We start from the raw sequence: 21,056 nt of genomic DNA, 5'->3' as shown, positions 1-21,056 counted from the left end.
GAAGATGGTTTAACAATAGTGATATTAGTAGCACAGTAGAAGATGGTTTAACAATACTGATATTAGTAGTACAGTAGAAGATGGATAAACAATACTGATATTAGTAGCACAGTAGAAGATGGTTTAACAATACTGATATTAGTAGCACAGTAGAAGATGGTTTAACAATACTGATATTAGTAGTACAGTAGAAGATGGTTTAACAATCGTGATATTAGTAGCATAGCACAGTAGAAGATGGATAAACAATACTGATATTAGTAGTACAGTAGAAGATGGTTTAACAATCGTGATATTAGTAGCATAGCACAGTAGAAGATGGATAAACAATACTGATATTAGTAGTACAGTAGAAGATGGTTTAACAATACTGATATTTAGTAGAGATGGTTTACAGTAGAAGATGGATAAACAATACTGATATTAGTAGTACAGTAGAAGATGGATAAACAATACTGATATTAGTAGTACAGTAGAAGATGGTTTAACAATACTGATATTAGTAGTACAGTAGAAGATGGTTTAACAATACTGATATTAGTAGTACAGTAGAAGATGGTTTAACAATACTGATATTAGTAGTACAGTAGAAGATGGTTTAACAATACTGATATTAGTAGTACAGTAGAAGATGGATAAAACAATACTGATATTAGTAGTACAGTAGAAGATGGTTTAACAATACTGATATTAGTAGTACAGTAGAAGATGGTTTAAACAATACTGATATTAGTAGTACAGTAGAAGATGGTTTAACAATACTGATATTAGTAGTACAGTAGAAGATGGTTTAACAATACTGATATTAGTAGTACAGTAGAAGATGGATAAACAATACTGATATTAGTAGTACAGTAGAAGATGGTTTAACAATACTGATATTAGTAGTACAGTAGAAGATGGTTTAACAATACTGATATTAGTAGTACAGTAGAAGATGGTTTAACAATACTGATATTAGTAATATAGTACAGTAGAAGATGGTTTAACAATACTGATATTAATAGTACAGTAGAAGATGGTTTAACAATTGTGATATTAGTAGCATAGCACAGTAGAAGATGGATAAACAATACTGATATTAGTAGTACAGTAGAAGATGGTTTAACAATACTGATATTAGTAGTACAGTAGAAGATGGTTTAACAATAGTGATATTAGTAGTACAGTAGAAGATGGTTTAACAATACTGATACTAATTTAGCAGTACAGTAGAAGATGGTTTAAACAATACTGATATTAGTAGTACAGTAGAAGATGGTTTAACAATAACTGATATTAGTAGTACAGTAGAAGATGGATAAACAATACTGATATTAGTAGTACAGTAGAAGATGGTAGAAGATTAAACAATACTGATATTAGTAGTACAGTAGAAGATGGTTTAACAATACTGATATTAGTAGTACAGTAGAAGATGGTTTAACAATACTGATATTAGTAGTACAGTAGAAGATGGTTTAACAATACTGATATTAGTAGTACAGTAGAAGATGGTTTAACAATACTGATATTAGTAGTACAGTAGAAGATGGTTTAACAATACTGATATTAGTAGTACAGTAGAAGATGGTTTAACAATACTGATATTAGTAGTACAGTAGAAGATGGTTTAACAATACTGATATTAGTAGCATAGCACAGTAGAAGATGGATAAACAATACTGATATTAGTAGTACAGTAGAAGATGGTTTAACAATACTGATATTAGTAGTACAGTAGAAGATGGTTTAACAATCGTAATATAAGTAGCATAGCACAGTAGAAGATGGATAAACAATACCGATATTAGTAGTACAGTAGAAGATGGTTTAACAATACTGATATTAGTAGTACAGTAGAAGATGGTTTAACAATCGTAATATAAGTAGCATACAGTAGAAGATGGATAAACAATACTGATATTAGTAGTACAGTAGAAGATGGTTTAACAATAGTGATATTAGTAGTACAGTAGAAGATGGTTTAACAATAGTGATATTAGTAGTACAGTAGAAGATGGTTTAACAGTAGTGATATTAGTAGTACAGTAGAAGATGGTTTAACAATACTGATACTAATATTAGTAGTACAGTAGAAGATGGTTTAACAAAACTGATATTATTAGTACAGTAGAAGATGGTTTAACAATCGTGATATTAGTAGTACAGTAGAAGATGGATAAACAATACTGATATTAGTAGTACAGTAGAAGATGGATAAACAATACTGATATTAGTAGTACAGTAGAAGATGGTTTAACAATACTGATATTAGTAGTACAGTAGAAGATGGATAAACAATACTGATATTAGTAGTACAGTAGAAGATGGTTTAACAATACTGATTTTAGTAGTACAGTAGAAGATGGATAAACAATACTGATATTAGTAGTACAATAGAAGATGGATAAACAATACTGATATTAGTAGTACAGTAGAAGATGGTTTAACAATACTGATATTAGTAGTACAGTAGAAGATGGTTTAACAATACTGATATTAGTAGTACAGTAGAAGATGGTTTAACAATCGTAATATAAGTAGCATAGCACAGTAGAAGATGGATAAACAATACCGATATTAGTAGTACAGTAGAAGATGGTTTAACAATAGTGATATTAGTAGTACAGTAGAAGATGGTTTAACAATAGTGATATTAGTAGTACAGTAGAAGATGGTTTAACAGTAGTGATATTAGTAGTACAGTAGAAGATGGTTTAACAATACTGATATTAGTAGTACAGTAGAAGATGGTTTTTAGTGATATTAGTAGTACAGTAGAAGATGGTTTAACAATACTGATATTAGTAGTACAGTAGAAGATGGTTTAACAAAACTGATATTAGTAGTACAGTAGAAGATGGTTTAACAATCGTGATATTAGTAGTACAGTAGAAGATGGATAAACAATACTGATATTAGTAGTACAGTAGAAGATGGTTTAACAATACTGATTTTAGTAGTACAGTAGAAGATGGATAAACAATACTGATATTAGTAGTACAGTAGAAGATGGTTTAACAATACTGATTTTAGTAGTACAGTAGAAGATGGATAAACAATACTGATATTAGTAGTACAGTAGAAGATGGTTTAACAATACTGATATTAGTAGTACAGTAGAAGATGGATAAACAATACTGATATTAGTAGTACAGTAGAAGATGGTTTAACAATCGTGATATTAGTAGTACAGTAGAAGATGGATAAACAATACTGATATTAGTAGTACAGTAGAAGATGGTTTAACAATACTGATATTAGTAGTACAGTAGAAGATGGTTTAACAATACTGATATTAGTAGTACAGTAGAAGATGGTTTAACAATACTGATATTAGTAGTACAGTAGAAGATGGATAAACAATACTGATATTAGTAGTACAGTAGAAGATGGATAAACAATACTGATATTAGTAGTACAGTAGAAGATGGTTTAACAATAGTGATATTAGTAGCACAGTAGAAGATGGTTTAACAATACTGATATTAGTAGTACAGTAGAAGATGGATAAACAATACTGATATTAGTAGCACAGTAGAAGATGGTTTAACAATACTGATATTAGTAGCACAGTAGAAGATGGTTTAACAATACTGATATTAGTAGTACAGTAGAAGATGGTTTAACAATCGTGATATTAGTAGCATAGGACAGTAGAAGATGGATAAACAATACTGATATTAGTAGTACAGTAGAAGATGGTTTAACAATCGTGATATTAGTAGCATAGCACAGTAGAAGATGGATAAACAATACTGATATTAGTAGTACAGTAGAAGATGGTTTAACAATACTGATATTAGTAGTACAGTAGAAGATGGTTTAACAATAGTGATATTAGTAGTACAGTAGAAGATGGTTTAACAATACTGATATTAGTAGTACAGTAGAAGATGGTTTAACAATACTGATATTAGTAGTACAGTAGAAGATGGATAAACAATACTGATATTAGTAGTACAGTAGAAGATGGATAAACAATACTGATATTAGTAGTACAGTAGAAGATGGATAAACAATACTGATATTAGTAGTACAGTAGAAGATGGTTTAACAATACTGATTTTAGTAGTACAGTAGAAGATGGATAAACAATACTGATATTAGTAGTACAGTAGAAGATGGTTTAACAATACTGATATTAGTAGTACAGTAGAAGATGGTTTAACAATAGTGATATTAGTAGTACAGTAGAAGATGGTTTAACAATACTGATATTAGTAGTACAGCAGAAGATGGTTTAACAATCGTAATATAAGTAGCATAGCACAGTAGAAGATGGATAAACAATACTGATATTAGTAGTACAGTAGAAGATGGTTTAACAATAGTGATATTAGTAGTACAGTAGAAGATGGTTTAACAATAGTGATATTAGTAGTACAGTAGAAGATGGTTTAACAATAGTGATATTAGTAGTACAGTAGAAGATGGTTTAACAATACTGATACTAATTTAGCAGTACAGTAGAAGATGGTTTAACAAAACTTATATTAGTAGTACAGTAGAAGATGGTTTAACAATCGTGATATTAGTAGTACAGTAGAAGATGGATAAACAATACTGATATTAGTAGTACAGTAGAAGATGGTTTAACAATACTGATTTTAGTAGTACAGTAGAAGATGGATAAACAATACTGATATTAGTAGTACAGTAGAAGATGGTTTAACAATACTGATTTTAGTAGTACAGTAGAAGATGGATAAACAATACTGATATTAGTAGTACAGTAGAAGATGGTTTAACAATACTGTGATATTAGTAGCATAGCACAGTAGAAGATGGATAAACAATACTGATATTAGTAGTACAGTAGAAGATGGTTTAACAATACTGATATTAGTAGTACAGTAGAAGATGGTTTAACAAAGTGATATTAGTAGTACAGTAGAAGATGGATAAACAATACTGATATTAGTAGTACAGTAGAAGATGGATAAACAATACTGATTTTAGTAGTACAGTAGAAGATGGATAAACAATACTGATATTAGTAGTACAGTAGAAGATGGTTTAACAATAGTGATATTAGTAGTACAGTAGAAGATGGTTTAACAATACTGATATTAGTAGTACAGTAGAAGATGGATAAACAATACTGATATTAGTAGCACAGTAGAAGATGGTTTAACAATACTGATATTAGTAGTACAGTAGAAGATGGTTTAACAATACTGATATTAGTAGTACAGTAGAAGATGGTTTAACAATCGTGATATTAGTAGCATAGCACAGTAGAAGATGGATAAACAATACTGATATTAGTAGTACAGTAGAAGATGGTTTAACAATCGTGATATTAGTAGCATAGCACAGTAGAAGATGGATAAACAATACTGATATTAGTAGTACAGTAGAAGATGGTTTAACAATACTGATATTAGTAGTACAGTAGAAGATGGTTTAACAAAGTGATATTAGTAGTACAGTAGAAGATGGATAAACAATACTGATATTAGTAGTACAGTAGAAGATGGATAAACAATACTGATTTTAGTAGTACAGTAGAAGATGGATAAACAATACTGATATTAGTAGTACAGTAGAAGATGGTTTAACAATAGTGATATTAGTAGCACAGTAGAAGATGGTTTAACAATACTGATATTAGTAGTACAGTAGAAGATGGATAAACAATACTGATATTAGTAGCACAGTAGAAGATGGTTTAACAATACTGATATTAGTAGCACAGTAGAAGATGGTTTAACAATACTGATATTAGTAGTACAGTAGAAGATGGTTTAACAATCGTGATATTAGTAGCATAGTACAGTAGAAGATGGATAAACAATACTGATATTAGTAGTACAGTAGAAGATGGTTTAACAATCGTGATATTAGTAGCATACACAGTAGAAGATGGATAAACAATACTGATATTAGTAGTACAGTAGAAGATGGTTTAACAATACTGATATTAGTAGTACAGTAGAAGATGGTTTAACAATAGTGATATTAGTAGTACAGTAGAAGATGGTTTAACAATACTGATACTAATTTAGCAGTACAGTAGAAGATGGTTTAACAAAACTGATATTAGTAGTACAGTAGAGATGGTTTAACAATAGTGATATTAGTAGTACAGTAGAAGATGGTTAAACAATACTGATATTAGTAGTACAGTAGAAGATGGTTTAACAATACTGATACTAGTTGTAGCGAGGTACAGTAGAAGATGGTTTAACAATACTGATATTAGTAGTACAGGTAGAAGATGGTTTAACAATACTGTTATTAGTAGTACAGTAGAAGATGGATAAACAATACTGATATTAGTAGTACAGTAGAAGATGGTTTAACAATACTGATATTAGTAGTACAGTAGAAGATGGTTTAACAATACTGATATTAGTAGTACAGTAGAAGATGGTTTAACAATACTGATATTAGTAGCACAGTAGAAGATGGTTTAACAATACTGATATTAGTAGCATACAGTAGAAGATGGTTTAACAATACTGATATTAGTAGTACAGTAGAAGATGGTTTAACAATACTGATATTAGTAGTACAGTAGAAGATGGTTTAACAATCGTGATATAAGTAGCATATACAGTAGAAGATGGATAAACAATACTGATATTAGTAGTACAGTAGAAGATGGTTTAACAATAGTGATATTAGTAGTACAGTAGAAGATGGTTTAACAATAGTGATATTAGTAGTACAGTAGAAGATGGTTTAACAATAGTGATATTAGTAGTACAGTAGAAGATGGTTTAACAATACTGATACTAATTTAGCAGTACAGTAGAAGATGGTTTAACAAAACTGATATTAGTAGTACAGTAGAAGATGGTTTAACAATCGTGATATTAGTAGTACAGTAGAAGATGGATAAACAATACTGATATTAGTAGTACAGTAGAAGATGGTTTAACAATACTGATATTAGTAGTACAGTAGAAGATGGATAAACAATACTGATATTAGTAGTACAGTAGAGATGGTTTAACAATACTGATTTTAGTAGTACAGTAGAAGATGGATAAACAATACTGATATTAGTAGTACAGTAGAAGATGGTTTAACAATACTGATATTAGTAGTACAGTAGAAGATGGATAAACAATACTGATATTAGTAGTACAGTAGAAGATGGATAAACAATACTGATATTAGTAGTACAGTAGAAGATGGTTTAACAATAGTGATATTAGTAGTACAGTAGAAGATGGTTTAACAATACTGATATTAGTAGTACAGTAGAAGATGGATAAACAATACTGATATTAGTAGCACAGTAGAAGATGGTTTAACAATACTGATATTAGTAGTACACAGTAGAAGATGGTTTAACAATACTGATATTAGTAGTACAGTAGAAGATGGATAAAGAATACTGATATTAGTAGTACAGTAGAAGATGGTTTAACAATACTGATTTTAGTAGTACAGTAGAAGATGGATAAACAATACTGATATTAGTAGTACAGTAGAAGATGGATAAACAATACTGATATTAGTAGTACAGTAGAAGATGGTTTAACAATAGTGATATTAGTAGCACAGTAGAAGATGGTTTAACAATAGTGATATTAGTAGTACAGTAGAAGATGGTTTAACAATAGTGATATTAGTAGTACAGTAGAAGATGGTTTAACAATACTGATATTAGTAGTACAGTAGAAGATGGTTTAACAATACTGATATTAGTAGCACAGTAGAGAGATGGTTTAACAATACTGATATTAGTAGTACAGTAGAAGATGGTTTAACAATCGTGATATTAGTAGTACAGTAGAAGATGGTTTAACAATACTGATATTAGTAGTACAGTAGAAGATGGTTTAACAATACTGATATTAGTAGTACAGTAGAAGATGGTTTAACAATACTGATATTAATAGTACAGTAGAAGATGGTTTAACAATTGTGATATTAGTAGCACAGTAGAAGATGGATAAACAATACTGATATTAGTAGTACAGTAGAAGATGGTTTAACAATCGTGATATTAGTAGTACAGTAGAAGATGGTTTAACAATACTGATATTAGTAGTACAGTAGAAGATGGTTTTAACAATAGTGATATTAGTAGCACAGTAGAAGATGGTTTAACAACACAGTAGAAGATGGATAAACAATACTGATATTAGTAGGTACAGTAGAAGATGGTTTAACAATACTGATATTAGTAGTACAGTAGAAGATGGTTTAACAATACTGATATTAGTAGTACAGTAGAAGATGGTTTAACAATACTGATATTAGTAGTACAGTAGAAGATGGTTTAACAATACTGATATTAGTAGTACAGTAGAAGATGGTTTAACAAAACTGATATTAGTAGTACAGTAGAAGATGGTTTAACAATCGTGATATTAGTAGTACAGTAGAAGATGGATTTAACAATACTGATATTAGTAGTACAGTAGAAGATGGTTTAACAATACTGATATTAGTAGTACAGTAGAAGATGGATAAACAATACTGATATTAGTAGTACAGTAGAAGATGGTTTAACAATACTGATTTTAGTAGTACAGTAGAAGATGGATAAACAATACTGATATTAGTAGTACAGTAGAAGATGGTTTAACAATACTGATATTAGTAGTACAGTAGAAGATGGTTAAACAATACTGATATTAGTAGTACAGTAGAAGATGGATAAACAATACTGATATTAGTAGTACAGTAGAAGATGGTTTTAACAATACTGATATTAGTAGTACAGTAGAAGATGGATAAACAATAGTGATATTAGTAGTACAGTAGAAGATGGTTTAACAATAGTGATATTAGTAGTACAGTAGAAGATGGTTTAACAATAGTGATATTAGTAGTACAGTAGAAGATGGTTTAACAATACTGATATTAGTAGTACAGTAGAAGATGGTTTAACAATACTGATATTAGTAGTACAGTAGAAGATGGTTTAACAATACTGATATTAGTAGCACAGTAGAAGATGGTTTAACAATACTGATATTAGTAGTACAGTAGAAGATGGTTTAACAATACTGATATTAGTAGTACAGTAGAAGATGGTTTAACAATACTGATATTAGTAGTACAGTAGAAGATGGTTTAACAATACTGATATTAGTAGTACAGTAGAAGATGGATTAACAATACTGATATTAGTAGTACAGTAGAAGATGGTTTAACAATACTGATATTAGTAGCACAGTAGAAGATGGATAAACAATACTGATATTAGTAGTAAAGTAGAAGATGGATAAACAATACTGATATTAGTAGTACAGTAGAAGATGGTTTAACAATACTGATATTAGTAGTACAGTAGAAGATGGTTTAACAATACTGATATTAGTAGTACAGTAGAAGATGGTTTAACAATACTGATATTAGTAGTACAGTAGAAGATGGTTTAACAATACTGATATTAGTAGTACAGTAGAAGATGGTTTAACAATACTGATATTAGTAGCACAGTAGAAGATGGTTTAACAATACTGATATTAGTAGTACAGTAGAAGATGGTTTAACAATACTGATATTAGTAGTACAGTAGAAGATGGTTTAACAATACTGATATTAGTTGTACAGTAGAAGATGGTTTAACAATACTGATAGTAGTAGCACAGTATATTGTTTTGACATCAGTGGAAATTATGCAAACGTATTAAGCTGCTGAAAAGTATTGTCTTTTCTCTTTATTGTTGTATTTTGATTTTGATTTTGTTCACCCCGAAACATCTACTATCATTAATAGGTCTGAGAACAAGGGTTCGTAACAGTTGTTAATATTTTTTCTAACACACCTGTTTACAGTTTAATAGATGGTATAAAATTTAGAATTTTTGATTAAAAAGGAGGAAGATATCACTTTTATAGTGTTATCTTCATGTATGAAACTCACAGAGTACTGTTGTTATTGTGTTACCCCAGGTATGTAATAACATGGTTCTCTTTTTATAGTGTTATTTTGATGTTTGAAACCACAGAGTACTGTTGTTATTGTGTTACCCTCAGGTATGTAATAACATGGTTCTCTTTTTATAGTGTTACCTTCATGTATGAAACCACAGAGTACTGTTGTTATTGTGTTACCCCAATGTATGTAATAACATGGTTCTCTTTTTATAGTGTTACCTTCATGTTTGAAACCACAGAGTACTGTTGTTATTGTGTTACCCCCAGGTATGTAATAACATGGTTCTCTTTTTAAGTGTTACCACCACGTTTGCATCAGATGTTTTTATAATCTTACCTCCATGTTTGTAGACTATAAATGGATAACGCCATACATTAACCAGACCAGCAAATGGTGTTAAACATTTCAGGAGGAAGAAAAGTCTATTGGAACATAGGCTGTGGTCAGAAATTGATACTTCATCTGTGTCCAGGGACAAGGAATCTGAGGCCGGCAAATTATCTCCTTCAGGTCTCGACTGGAAATGAGCAACAAAACTACATGGTTGATCAACAAATCGTTATGAACATACTTAGATACGTAGTGACGAATATTATCACAACTGAAGCGATGTCTTAAGTTCATACATTAAGAAACTTTCACGGTCCAGTCTTGACGTTGAAACATTGTGTGAAGTTTGAAGACTGTAGAATGGAGAGAAACCACGTTTTTGTTACAGTACTGACGTTAAGTAGTGTATAATAAAGTGTATGTTGTTACAGTACTGACGTTAAGTAGTGTATAATAAAGTGTATGTTGTTACAGTACTGACGTTACGTAGTGTATAATAATAAAGTGTATGTTGTTGTTACAGTACTGACGTTAAGTAGTGTATAATAAAGTGTATGTTGTTGTTACAGTACTGACGTTAAGTAGTGTATAATAAAGTGTATGTTGTTGTTACAGTGCTAACGTTAAGTAGTGTATAATAAAGTGTATGTTGTTGTTACAGTACTGACGTTAAGTAGTGTATAATAAAGTGTATGTTGTTGTTACAGTACTAACGTTAAGTAGTGTATAATAAAGTGTATGTTGTTGTTACAGTACTGACGTTAAGTAGTGTATAATAAAGTGTATGTTGTTGTTACAGTACTGACGTTAAGTAGTGTATAATAAAGTGTATGTTGTTGTTACAGTACTAACGTTAAGTAGTGTATAATAAAGTGTATGTTGTTGTTACAGTGCTAACGTTAAGTAGTGTATAATAAAGTGTATGTTGTTGTTACAGTACTAACGTTAAGTAGTGTATAATAAAGTGTATGTTGTTGTTACAGTACTAACGTTAAGTAGTGTATAATAAAGTGTATGTTATTGTTACAGTGCTAACGTTAAGTAGTGTATAATAAAGCTTGTATGTTGTTATTTACAGTGCTAACGTTAAGTAGTGTATAATAAAGTGTATGTTGTTTGTTACAGTGCTAACGTTAAGTAGTGTATAATAAAGTGTATGTTGTTGTTACAGTACTGACGTTAAGTAGTGTATAATAAAGTGTATGTTGTTGTTACAGTACTGACGTTAAGTAGGGTATAATAAAGTGTATGTTGTTGTTACAGTACTGACGTTAAGTAGTGTATAATAAAGTGTATGTTGTTGTTACAGTGCTGACGTTAAGTAGTGTATAATAAAGTGTATGTTGTTTATTACAGTACTGACGTTAAGTAGTGTATATAAAGTGTATGTTGTTGTTACAGTACTGACGTTAAGTAGTGTATAATAAAGAATATGTATGTTGTTGTTACAGTACTGACGTTAAGTAGGTGTATAATAAAGTGTATGTTGTTGTTACAGTACTGACGTTAAGTAGTGTATAATAAAGTGTATGTTGTTGTTACAGTACTGACGTTAAGTAGTGTATAATAAAGTGTATGTTGTTGTTACAGTACTAACGTTAAGTAGTGTAATAATAAAGTGTATGTTGTTGTTACAGTTAGTGCTAACGTTAAGTAGGGTATAATAAAGTGTGTATGTTGTTGTTACAGTGCTAACGTTAAGTAGTGTATAATAAAGTGTATGTTGTTGTTACAGTACTAACGTTAAGTAGTGTATATAATAAAGTGTATGTTGTTGTTACAGTACTAACGTTAAGTAGTGTATAATAAAGTGTATGTTGTTGTTGTTACAGTACTAACGTTAAGTAGTGTATAATAAAGTGTATGTTGTTGTTACAGTACTAACGTTAAGTAGGGTATAATAAAGTGTATGTTGTTGTTACAGTACTAACGTTAAGTAGGGTATAATAAAGTGTATGTTGTTGTTACAGTACTAACGTTAAGTAGGGTATAATAAAGTGTATGTTGTTGTTACAGTACTAACGTTAAGTAGTGTATAATAAAGTGTATGTTGTTGTTACAGTACTAACGTTAAGTAGGGTATAATAAAGTGTATGTTGTTGTTACAGTACTAACGTTAAGTAGTGTATAATAAAGTGTATGTTGTTGTTACAGTTTTAACGTTAAGTAGTGTATAATAAAGTGTATGTTGTTGTGTTACAGTACTAACGTTAAGTAGTGTATAATAAAGTGTATGTTGTTGTTACAGTGCTAACGTTAAGTGTAGTGTATAATAAAGTGTATGTTGTTGTTACAGTTTACTAACGTTAGAAGTGGGGGTATAATAAAGTGTATGTTGTTGTTACAGTACTAACGTTAAGTGAGGGTATAATAAAAGTGTATGTTGTTATTTACAGTACTAACGTTAAGTAGGGTATAATAAAGGGTGTATGTTGTTGTTACAGTACTAACGTTAAGTGAGTTAATATAATAAAGTGTATGTTGTTGTTACAGTACTAACGTTAAGTAGGGTATAATAAAGTGTATGTTGTTTGTTACAGTGCTAACGTTAAGTAGTGTAATAGCGCAAAAGTAATATGTTGTTGTTACAGTACTGACGTTAAGTAGTGTATAAATAAGAGTGTATGTTGTTGTTACAATTTACTGACGTTAAGTAGTGTATAATAAAGTGTATGTTGTTGTTACAGTACTAACGTTAAGTAGGGTATAATAAAGTGTATGTTGTTGTTACAGTACTGACGTTAAGTAGTGTATAATAAAGTGTATGTTGTTGTTACAGTACTAACGTTAAGTAGGGTATAGTAAAAATTGATTCTCACCTGTTGTCTCGTAGTTGCCATGGTTCTGGTGTTTGTAGTTTTTGGTATGATGCCAACCGTATCTTCATAAGTTTCGTCCATATGTTAAAACAAGAAGCTAGCAGGACCTGGAAACCTAGAGAAAGGAAACTTGTTATGAAACAGTAAACGAAACATGTTTCAGCTACTGTATGTGGAAGGTACTAGTATGCTGTCAGTCCCTTGGTTGACTGCGAATGTAACCTAAATTAAATACCAGCTCTTCAAAAAGGTTCAGTTGACTTTAGATTAGGGGGATTATGATATATTTCATTATTATTTTATTTTATTATTGTGTGGATAAAAAAGACAGAGATTATTCGCAAATACTGTAAAAATGTCGTCTTAAATCGCTTTGTTGGTTAACGAATAATGTTTCAGTCAGTTCATACTCTATATTTTCTTATGTCATTCACCGTTTCTACTCTCTATACTTCAGTTAATTATATGAAAGGAAGTTGGGTGCTACCAGATTAGGGTTAATCTGTTTTCTGATAAAAACTCCCCTCAAGTCCAACTAAATATACGTAGTAACAGGATAAATAATTCCAGTATGCTCTTTATACGTAGTAACAGGATAAATAATTCCAGTATGCTCTTTATACGTTGTAACAGGATAAATAATTCCAGTATGCTCTTTATACGTAGTAACAGGATAAATAATTCCAGTATGCTCTTTATACGTTGTAACAGGATAAATAATTCCAGTATGCTCTTTATACGTTGTAACAGGATAAATAATTCCAGTATGCTCTTTATACGTAGTAACAGGATAAATAATTCCAGTATGCTCTTTATACGTAGTAACAGGATAAATAATTCCAGTATGCTCTTTATACGTAGTAACAGGATAAATAATTCCAGTATGCTCTTTATACGTAGTAACAGGATAAATAATTCCAGTATGCTCTTTATACGTAGTAACAGGATAAATAATTCCAGTATGCTCTTTATACGTAGTAACAGGATAAATAATTCCAGTATGCTCTTTATACGTAGTAACAGGATAAATAATTTTAGTATGATCTTTATACGTAGTAACAGGATAAATAATTCCAGTATGTCTTTATACGTAGTAACAGGATAAATAATTCCAGTATGCTCTTTATACGTAGTAACAGGATAAATAATTCCAGTATGCTCTTTATACGTAGTAACAGGATAAATAATTCCAGTATGCTCTTTATACGTAGTAACAGGATAAATAATTCCAGTATGCTCTTTATACGTAGTAACAGGATAAATAATTCCAGTATGCTCTTTATACGTAGTAACAGGATAAATAATTCCAGTATGCTCTTTATACGTAGTAACAGGATAAATAATCCAGTATGCTCCAGTAACAGGATAAATAATTCCAGTATGCTCTTTATACGTAGTAACAGGATAAATAATTCCAGTATGCTCTTTATACGTAGTAACAGGATAAATAATTCCAGTATGCTCTTTATACGTTGTAACAGGATAAATAATTCCAGTATGCTCTTTATACGTAGTAACAGGATAAATAATTCCAGTATGCTCTTTATACGTTGTAACAGGATAAATAATTCCAGTATGCTCTTTATACGTAGTAACAGGATAAATAATTCCAGTATGCTCTTTATACGTAGTAACAGGATAAATAATTCCAGTATGCTCTTTATACGTAGTAACAGGATAAATAATTCCAGTATGCTCTTTATACGTAGTAACAGGATAAATAATTCCAGTATGCTCTTTATACGTTGTAACAGGATAAATAATTCCAGTATGCTCTTTATACGTAGTAACAGGATAAATAATTCCAGTATGCTCTTTATACGTAGTAACAGGATAAATAATTCCAGTATGCTCTTTATACGTAGTAACAGGATAAATAATTCCAGTATGCTCTTTATACGTAGTAACAGGATAAATAATTCCAGTATGCTCTTTATACGTAGTAACAGGATAAATAATTCCAGTATGCTCTTTATACGTAGTAACAGGATAAATATATCCAGTATGCTCTTTATACGTAGTAACAGGATAAATAATTCCAGTATGCTCTTTATAGGTAGTAACAGGATAAATAATCCCAGTATGCTCTTTATACGTAGTAACAGGATAAATAATTCCAGTATGCTCTTTATACGTAGTAACAGGATAAATAATTCCAGTATGCTCTTTATACGTAGTAACAGGATAAATAATCCAGTATGCTCTTTATACGTAGTAACAGGATAAATAATTCCAGTATGCTCTTTATACGTAGTAACAGGATAAATAATTCCAGTATGGTCTTTATACGTAGTAACAGGATAAATAATTCCAGTATGCTCTTTATACGTTGTAACAGGATAAATAATTCCAGTATGCTCTTTATACGTAGTAACAGGATAAATAATTCCAGTATGCTCTTTATACGTAGTAACAGGATAAATAATTCCAGTATGCTCTTTATACGTAGTAACAGGATAAATAATTCCAGTATGCTCTTTATACGTAGTAACAGGATAAATAATTCCAGTATGCTTTTTATACGTAGTAACAGGATAAATAATTCCAGTATGCTCTTTATACGTAGTAACAGGATAAATAATTCCAGTATGCTCTTTATACGTAGTAACAGGATAAATAATTCCAGTATGCTCTTTATACGTAGTAACAGGATAAATAATTCCAGTATGCTCTTTATACGTAGTAACAGGATAAATAATTCCAGTATGCTCTTTATACGTAGTAACAGGATAAATAATTCCAGTATGCTCTTTATACGTAGTAACAGGATAAATAATTCCAGTATGCTCTTTATACGTAGTAACAGGATAAATAATTCCAGTATGCTCTTTATACGTAGTAACAGGATAAATAATTCCAGTATGCTCTTTATACGTAGTAACAGGATAAATAATTCAGTATGCTCTTTATACGTAGTAACAGGATAAATAATTCCAGTATGCTCTTTATACGTAGTAACAGGATAAATAATTCCAGTATGCTCTTTATACGTAGTAATAGGATAAATTATTCCACTATGCTCTTTATACGTAGTAACAGGATAAATAATTCCAGTATGATTTTTATTCGTATTAACAGGATAAATAATTCCAGTATGCTTATGTTATGTTGTAACATGATAAATCAATCCAGTATGCACTTTATACATAGTAACAGGATAAATAATCACAGTATACTCTTTATACGTAGTAGGAGGATAAATAATTCCAGTATGCTCTTTATACGTAGTAACAGGATAAATAATTCCAGTATGCTCTTTATACGTAGTAACAGGATAAATAATTCCAGTATGCTCTTTATACGTAGTAACAGGATAAATAATTCCAGTATGCTCTTTATACGTAGTAACAGGATAAATAATTCCAGTATGCTCTTTATACGTAGTAACAGGATAAATAATTCCAGTATGCTCTTTATACGTAGTAACAGGATAAATAATTCCAGTATGCTCTTTATACGTAGTAACAGGATAAATAATTCCAGTATGCTCTTTATACGTAGTAACAGGATAAATAATTCCAGTATGCTCTTTATACGTAGTAACAGGATAAATAATTCCAGTATGCTCTTTATACGTAGTAACAGGATAAATAAAGTAGGATAAATAATTCCAGTATGCTCTTTATACGTAGTAACAGGATAAATAATTCCAGTATGCTCTTTATACGTAGTAACAGGATAAATAATTCCAGTATGCTCTTTATACGTAGTAACAGGATAAATAATTCCAGTATGCTCTTTATACGTAGTAACAGGATAAATAATTCCAGTATGCTCTTTATACGTAGTAACAGGATAAATAATTCCAGTATGCTCTTTATACGTAGTAACAGGATAAATAATTCCAGTATGCTCTTTATACGTTGTAACAGGATAAATAATTCCAGTATGCTCTTTATACGTTGTAACAGGATAAATAATTCCAGTATGCTCTTTATACGTAGTAACAGGATAAATAATTCCAGTATGCTCTTTATACGTAGTAACACGATAAATAATCCCAGTATGGTATTTATACGTAGAAATGGGATCAATAATTTCAGTATGATCTTTATACGTAGTAACAGGATAAATAATTCCAGTATGCTGTTTATACGTAGTAACAGGATAAATAATTCCAGTATAACAGGATAAATAATTCCAGTATCTTTATACGTAGTAACAGGATAAATAATTCCAGTATGCTCTTTATACGTAGTAACAGGATAAATAATTCCAGTATGCTCTTTATACGTAGTAACAGGATAAATAATTCCAGTATGCTCTTTATACGTAGTAACAGGATAAATAATTCCAGTATGCTCTTTATACGTAGTAACAGGATAAATAATTCCAGTATGCTCTTTATACGTAGTAACAGGATAAATAATCACAGTATCCTCTTTATACGTAGTAACAGGATAAATAATTCCAGTATGCTCTTTATACGTAGTAACAGGATAAATAATTCCAGTATGCTCTTTATACGTAGTAACAGGATAAATAATTCCAGTATGCTCTTTATACGTTGTAACAGGATAAATAATTCCAGTATGCTCTTTATACGTAGTAACAGGATAAATAATTCCAGTATGCTCTTTATACGTAGTAACAGGATAAATAATTCCAGTATGCTCTTTATACGTAGTAACAGGATAAATAATTCCAGTATGCTCTTTATACGTAGTAACAGGATAAATAATTCCAGTATGCTCTTTATACGTAGTAACAGGATAAATAATTCCAGTATGCTCTTTATACGTAGTAACAGGATAAATAATTCCAGTATGCTCTTTATACGTAGTAACAGGATAAATAATTCCAGTATGCTCTTTATACGTAGTAACAGGATAAATAATTCCAGTATGCTCTTTATACGTAGTAACAGGATAAATAATTCCAGTATACGTAGTAACAGGATAAATTTATACGTAGTAACAGGATAAATAATTCCAGTATGCTTTTTATACGTAGTAATAGGATAAATAATTCCAGTATGCTCTTTATACGTTTTAACAGGATAAATAATTCCAGTATGCTCTTTATATGTAGTAACAGGATACATAATTCCAGTATGCTCTTTATACGTAGTAACAGGATAAATAATTCCAGTATGCTCTTTATACGTAGTAACAGGATAAATAATTCCAGTATGCTCTTTATACGTAGTAACAGGATAAATAATTCCAGTATGCTCTTTATACGTAGTAACAGGATAAATAATTCCAGTATGCTCTTTATACGTAGTAACAGGATAAATAATTCCAGTATGCTCTTTATACGTTGTAACAGGATAAATAATTCCAGTATGCTCTTTATACGTAGTAACAGGATAAATAATTCCAGTATGCTCTTTTTACGTAGTAACAGGATAAATAATTCCAGTATGCTCTTTATACGTAGTAACAGGATAAATAATTCCAGTATGCTCTTTATACGTAGTAACAGGATAAATAATTCCAGTATGCTCTTTATACGTAGTAACAGGATAAATAATTCCAGTATGCTCTTTATACGTAGTAACAGGATAAATAATTCCAGTATGCTCTTTATACGTAGTAACAGGATAAATAATTCCAGTATGCTCTTTATACGTAGTAACAGGATAAATAATTCCAGTATGCTCTTTATACGTAGTAACAGGATAAATAATTCCAGTATGCTCTTTATACGTAGTAACAGGATAAATAATTCCAGTATGCTCTTTATACGTAACAGGTAACAGGATAAATAATTCCAGTATGCTCTTTATACGTTGTAACAGGATATAATTCCAGTATGCTCTTTATACGTAGTAACAGGATAAATAATTCCAGTATGCTCTTTATACGTAGTAACAGGATAAATAATTCCAGTATGCTCTTTATACGTAGTCCAACTTTATAGGTAACAAATAAATCCAGTATGCTCTTTATACGTAGTAACAGGATAAATAATTCCAGTATGCTCTTTATACGTAGTAACAGGATAAATAATTCCAGTATGCTCTTTATACGTAGTAACAGGATAAATAATTCCAGTATGTAGTAACAGGATAAATTTATACTTTATACGTAGTAACAGGATAAATAATTCCAGTATGCTCTTTATACGTAGTAACAGGATAAATAATTCCAGTATGCTCTTTATACGTTGTAACAGGATAAATAATTCCAGTATGCTCTTTATACGTAGTAACAGGATAAATAATTCCAGTATGCTCTTTATACGTAGTAACAGGATAAATAATTCCGGTGTGCTTTTTATACGTAGTAACAGGATAAATAATACGTAGTAACAGGATAAATAATCCAGTATGCTCTTTATACGTAGTAACAGGATAAATAATTCCAGTATGCTCTTTATACATAGTAACAGGATAAATAATCACAGTATGCTCTTTATACGTAGTAACAGGATAAATAATTCCAGTATGCTCTTTATACGTAGTAACAGGATAAATAATTCCAGTATGCTCTTTATACGTAGTAACAGGATAAATAATTCCAGTATGCTCTTTATACGTAGTAACAGGATAAATAATTCCAGTATGCTCTTTATACGTAGTAACAGGATAAATAATTCCAGTATGCTCTTTATACGTAGTAACAGGATAAATAATTCCAGTATGCTCTTTATACGTAGTAACAGGATAAATAATTCCAGTATGCTCTTTATACGTAGTAACAGGATAAATAATTCCAGTATGCTCTTTATACGTAGTAACAGGATAAATAATTCCAGTATGCTCTTTATACGTAGTAACAGGATAAATAATTCCAGTATGCTCTTTATACGTAGTAACAGGATAAATAATTCCAGTATGCTCTTTATACGTAGTAACAGGATAAATAATTCCAGTATGCTCTTTATACGTAGTAACAGGATAAATAATTCCAGTATGCTCTTTATACGTAGTAACAGGATAAATAATTCCAGTATGCTCTTTATACGTTGTAACAGGATAAATAATTCCAGTATGCTCTTTATACGTAGTAACAGGATAAATAATTCCAGTATGCTCTTTATACGTAGTAACAGGATAAATAATTCCAGTATGATCTTTATATGTAGTAACAGGATAAATAATTCCAGTATGCTCTTTATACGTAGTAACAGGATAAATAATTCCAGTATGCTCTTTATACGTAGTAACAGGATAAATAATTCCAGTATGCTCTTTATACGTAGTAACAGGATAAATAATTCCAGTATGCTCTTTATACGTAGTAACAGGATAAATAATTCCAGTATGCTCTTTATACGTAGTAACAGGATAAATAATTCCAGTATGCTCTTTATACGTTGTAACAGGATAAATAATTCCAGTATGCTCTTTATACGTAGTAACAGGATAAATAATTCCAGTATGCTCTTTATACGTAGTAACAGGATAAATAATTCCAGTATGCTCTTTATACGTAGTAACAGGATAAATAATTCCAGTATGCTCTTTATACGTAGTAACAGGATAAATAATTCCAGTATGCTCTTTATACGTAGTAACAGGATAAATAATTCCAGTATGCTCTTTATACGTAGTAACAGGATAAATAATTCCAGTATGCTCTTTATACGTAGTAACAGGATAAATAATTCCAGTATGCTCTTTATACGTAGTAACAGGATAAATAATTCCAGTATGCTCTTTATACGTAGTAACAGGATAAATAATTCCAGTATGCTCTTTATACGTTGTAATAGGATAAATAATTCCAGTATGCTCTTATACGTAGTAACAGGATAAACAATTCCAGTATGTTCTTTAAACGTTAGTACAGGATAAAGAATTCCAGTATGCTCTTTATACGTAGTAACAGGATAAATAATTCCAGTATGCTCTTTATACGTAGTAACAGGATAAATAATTCCAGTATGCTCTTTATACGTAGTAACAGGATAAATAATTCCAGTATGCTCTTTATACGTTGTAACAGGATAAATAATTCCAGTATGCTCTTTTATACGTACGTAGTAACAGGATAAATAATTCCAGTATGCTCTTTATACGTTGTAACAGGATAAATAATTCCAGTATGCTCTTTATACGTAGTAACAGGATAAATAATTCCAGTATGCTCTTTATACGTAGTAACAGGATAAATAATTCCAGT

General features: G+C 30.3%; 1 long non-coding RNA gene across 2 annotated transcripts in view; it reads right to left on the bottom strand.

Annotated features, from left to right (window-relative positions):
* Positions 1 to 10,175: 10,175 nt before the first annotated feature.
* Positions 10,176 to 21,056, bottom strand: part of LOC143228207 (uncharacterized) — a 122,408-nt gene continuing 111,527 nt past the window's right edge. For both annotated transcript variants that reach the window (XR_013015255.1, XR_013015256.1), the window contains exons 2-3: positions 12,985 to 13,099; positions 10,176 to 10,352 (exon numbers count right to left, since the gene is read on the bottom strand). This is a non-coding gene — a long non-coding RNA (uncharacterized LOC143228207). The remainder of the gene's footprint in view (positions 10,353 to 12,984; positions 13,100 to 21,056) is intronic.

Source organism: Tachypleus tridentatus, chromosome 10 (assembly GCF_004210375.1).
Source record: "Tachypleus tridentatus isolate NWPU-2018 chromosome 10, ASM421037v1, whole genome shotgun sequence".
Taxonomy (NCBI): Eukaryota; Metazoa; Arthropoda; class Merostomata; order Xiphosura; family Limulidae; genus Tachypleus; species Tachypleus tridentatus.
Note: the sequence above shows the minus strand (reverse complement) of the source record. Positions and strands in the feature narration are given on the sequence as shown.